This window comes from Coregonus lavaretus (genome assembly GCF_964263955.1).
Source record: "Coregonus lavaretus genome assembly, chromosome: 3".
Classification (NCBI taxonomy): domain Eukaryota; kingdom Metazoa; phylum Chordata; class Actinopteri; order Salmoniformes; family Salmonidae; genus Coregonus; species Coregonus lavaretus.
In genome coordinates this window covers 51,041,869-51,046,630 of record NC_139990.1, presented here as the reverse complement: position 1 = coordinate 51,046,630, position 4,762 = coordinate 51,041,869, and the positions used below count along the sequence as shown (strand labels likewise).

The following is a 4,762-nucleotide window of genomic DNA, read 5'->3' as shown; positions in this document are numbered from 1 at the left end:
GATATAAGTTAGTAACACTGATATTTGGCAGTATGGGCCACATAGACTTACAGTACCTGGCTTCAGATTGCAGGCCTGCCTAAGACTAAAACAAAGTAACTAGTGAGGTACTGCGCCATTTCAGCTGTGATCGGCAGCCTAGCTGTATGAAGAAGAATGTGCTTTCTGTATCATTGAGTGTCCATGTATCCAAGACCTTTGATACATGAATCCTTCTTGATGTAATGTATGATAAAACATATTTAAGGTTTGTGTGATGTCATATTGAACAAAAGACAGTCATCTTTATGCTGTTTAGTTTAATTCAGACCAACCACCTCAGTTCAGAAAATCAACATTGTTTTGAAGAAACGCTTCAGTACACAAAATATGTCACAATGTTATTAAAATAAGAGTTTATTTAGGGGGTTAATGTCTTATTTCTCCATGCGTCCTCCTGACTGCACCTTGCTTTTAGATAATGTTCCTACACAGATTTGATCGTAAATTATGCCTATGACAAAATACAGAATCAATGTGATTGACAAATCTTGAACTTGACATGGAAACTACATAGATTTTGCTAAATTTTGAGATTTGAGGAAGAGGAGAGGACAGGAAAGAGATCCACCCGATGAAGAGGAAGATATCCCAGAAGTCTCTGGTCTTTATGGTCCCCAGAGAAGATCTTCTGCAAGACAAAAACAGTCAGCCCCAGCATTCTACTTCCCAGTCGTGTGTGCGTGCATTAGCATGTGCATGTGCGCCTCACGTTTAGCCACAGGTGTAAGCCACATCCAGGTACTTGTAGGTTCCTACACAGGGATCTCCATACAGAGAACTGGATGCTGGGACGTCACACTGGCTCTTCCCATCACACCTGTGTCAACAACAGGTACAGGTTAACACTAGTCATGTATTTCTACAGGTACAGGTTAACACTACAGTATTTCTAATAGTACACACTGCAGGTTTCAGTACCTCTCTGACAGCTTACTGGCGGTGGTGGATTGGTTGAGGCAGTTGGTGTTGGCTAGTTGGTTATCGGGGCGCTTAAAGGAACACACTAGCTGGTCACTGCGACCATAGTTGGCACTGTGGATCTGGATCGTACCTTCATCTGAGGGAGATGAGGAGGAGAGGTAAGGCTGGAGGTCTTTGGTGTGTGCTAGTGACTAAGATAAATAGTATGTAATACTGTGCTCTCATATATATATATATATATATATATATGAAATAAGAGAATATACTGTAGAGCAGAGTGTTGACAAGCTTAGCCCATTCTAATAGGGCATCAGAGCCTCACCACATTTTAATAGGGCATCAGAGCCTTCACACGTGATGCTGCGTGCTGCAAGGAGTGGACAAACAGGAGTTACACACCACACTGGCCACTGCTGGGCAGACATAAATAAAGACACCTTTTCATAGCAGACACACATTAGCCTGGTGTATCATTATTATATAGAGACCGACTGACTTGCTAGGATGCAGGTGTAGGTGGTTTCCAGGTATTTGTAGATTCCGACACAGGGGTCAGAAGTACGGAAAACTTCAGTGTTCACTTCACACACCCGTTTCCCATTGCACCTGGGGATATCAGGAGGTAAGATGAGCGATGGCTGGGATTTAATCAAAAGAGTGGTCAACAAGCATGAAGCGCTTGACATTTAAAGCAGACATCTGCAGTGTTGGCTTTAAGAAAATTAAATTGGCTTTAAAAAGGGACATTGGCGATACTGCGATGTGCTTTTCAATAACGCACCCCTGACTGAATCCCAGCCTGTCTATCAAATAAACACTTGGTGTGTGAGTAACTCTGTGAGAGGACCTCAAGGGCGCCCGTCTGTGAACACTGTGTTAGTCAGCTGGTTGGCAGGTCGTCCTTCTCTGCAGGTGGTTCCGTCAGTACAGAGCTCTCTCAATGAAGATCACTCCAGAATCTAGCAGGGAAAGAAAAAGAACAGGTAAAAAGACAGACAGCACTACAGAGAGACCATCAGGGTAGAGTGGGTGTGTTCGTACCACAGCTCAGGAACTGGACGTTGTCTCCATTGTCACAGGTGACCACTCTAGTTGCTGAGTGAGAAACAATTATCACATTAACTGAACAAAAATATAAAAGCAACAAAGTGTTGGTCCCATGTTTCATGAGCTGAAATAAATCGCATACATTTTCCATATGCACAAAAAGCTTATTTCTCTCAAATGGTTGTGCACAAATGCATCTACAGCCTTGTTAGTGAGCATTTCTCCTTTGCCAAGATAATCCATTGTTAAGAGAATTTCTATCTCTAATTCAACCTAAGCTTGAATCATTACCAGAGGTTGTAAGGCTCTGGTTTTAATCATAAATGATTCAAGGTCCACAACCAGCAAGAATGATCTGTATTTTTATTCATGGAGAGCTCTGGCGCCAAAACCCATACACTCCTGTTTTATACCTCTTGACACACAAAGGCACTTTGCTCCGCCCACCTTTAGGAGGCTTTCTTAAACAGTTTCCACCTTTCTCCTTCACCCTGGAATGTTTAGTCCCGCCCCCCTCTGTTAGTGGGTTGATAATTCTAACACAGTTTACACATTTATACTGTATTTGGGGTGAAATCCTTTAGTCATTATTCTTAAAATACAAATTAATCTAACATCCATCCACCTTACAGGTATTTCTGTCTGTAATAAATCCCTTTTGTGGGGAAAACCTCATTCTGATTGGCTGGGCCTGGCTCCCCAATGGCCTGGCTCCCCTTGCCCAGTGATGTGAAATCCATAGATTAGGGCCTAATTTATTTATTTCAAGTTACCGATTTCTTTATATTAACTGTAACTCAGTAAAATCTTGTTGCGTTTATATTTTTATTCAATGTAGACGCGCACACACACACTATTACCCACACGTACCTGCAGCCGGTAGTGTACAGCAAGCTGCAGCCAGCACTGAAAAACATCACAGCTAGTTCAGCTTTTCTAACCTTGGTCAGTCTCTTCTTTGCAATTCTTTACAGGAGAAGTAGTGTACAGCATATACAGTAAGTATAGTGTACAGTATATAGTATGGTACAGAGTATAGACAGACATGGAACAGCACCTAGTCCCCAGATAATACAGGATGCTGTATACTAGACCTGGGTCATACTGTTTATATTGGACTTCAATTACTTTCAAATACAAACTGACAAATTTAGAAACATCTGGAAATGTTGTGGGAAATAATCACTATATTAAAAATCAAAGTTCTCTTGGCTAGCCACCTGCCCGTTCAGTCCTCTGGAGTGCTAACCCTAGCGCTCCACAGCAGTACCACAGGATTTAACTTAATTACACTTAACAATAACATTGCATGAATGCTTATTTCTCATTCCAACAAAAACTCTGTACTTTTCCTAAATTTGGTCCTTGATGCTGGAGAGAACACTTCCGTACCCCACCCTCAGATTCAGCTTGATCGAATCACAGTTCTATTCTAATAGTAAGTACGTCGCTTACCTTTATTTAACAGTGGCCACTGATTCTGTGTGATTCGTCAAAACCTCCTCCGATGGCAAAGCACTCAAAGATCTCTAACAGGTCCCTTCGTGGTCGCCAATTATGTTGTGGAAAATAATCACTATACTTTGATTTTTAATAAAGTTCTTCCAGAGTTTTTGTGGAATCAATAATGACTTTATAAAAATTTCAACAAAGCCAGGCTAATCTGCAGATTAGGCCCCCTCTCTCTTCCCTAGCTATATAGTCTCCTTCACACACACCGAGTTTAAAATCCCTCCCTCTTCAGTTTCCCGCTCTTTATTGCTCCGCCCACTTCCTTTGTCTATGATGGCGGCTAAATTCAACTTTCATTCAGTTCAGAATCAATAGTAATACAATCAATCCCTTATCTTGCAAAAACACTCATGTTTAGTTTAAACTCTGTTCAACCCCGGCTCTCCCGGGCTTGACCTGAAGACTGATTGTTGAACATGACAGGTCCATACTTAAATCTTTCAAACCCCACCCCATCATGCTGTAATCAATCAAGAAGATAGCCCAGGAGAGACAAAGGTTTAGCCTGAACTCTGTCCACTTTGTTTGAGGAGAGAGGCAAAAGGCCACAGTCTGGTTTCAGTCTCTGATAAAGTAGGACAGCCATGGATTTAAGTAAGAGCGAGCAATTCGACCCTAGTTCAGATTCCCACTTCACCCACACAGTGAAATGACCCAATTAACTTATTTGCCTAGCAACAAAGAATTCTAACTATGTTCGTGATTAAACCAGTTTTATCTCATAGTCCACTAAAGAATCTCCATCAGAAAATACTGGAATGCAAATACATATGTTACAATTCAGTATACTCACAGGTGAACGCAGTCAGTCTTAAAAGGAGCATGATTCTGTATACAGGTGTGGTAGTAGCTGGTTCAGGTGTGGTAGTAACAGGTAAGATGCTACGGATGGTCACCTGGCCAAATACACCTGATTAACATTTGATACTCGCCAAGAACAGATCCTTGTTTGCAAAGCATCAACCAGGAACACAAAGCACAGCAGATTAGCAGTCATATTGGCAACACACAACTAAACGCTCACGCCAGCTCAAACCAGAAGTTGTGTGTGATGTGCTGTCCTCCCTTTATGCAATCACCATGGCATGAAACCCATTTTAGTTATCGTTGTGTTTTATTTTCACTGGGTGTAAATGTACCCGTGATTATGTAACTCAATACTGATTGTGTCCATAAATAATATAATAATAATAAGCCATTGAGCAGACGCTTTTATCCAAAGCGACTTACAGTCATGCGT

At 41.5% G+C, this 4,762-nt stretch overlaps 1 pseudogene across 1 annotated transcript; it reads right to left on the bottom strand.

Moving 5' to 3' along the window:
- Positions 1 to 753: 753 nt before the first annotated feature.
- On the bottom strand, positions 754 to 4,346 carry LOC311116736 (L-rhamnose-binding lectin CSL2-like; annotated as a pseudogene). Its single transcript has 8 exons — positions 4,316 to 4,346; positions 2,881 to 2,916; positions 2,005 to 2,058; positions 1,782 to 1,922; positions 1,460 to 1,569; positions 1,286 to 1,330; positions 961 to 1,099; positions 754 to 859 (listed from the first exon to the last, which is right to left on the bottom strand). The product of its transcript is annotated as an L-rhamnose-binding lectin CSL2-like (transcript).
- Positions 4,347 to 4,762: the final 416 nt, after the last annotated feature.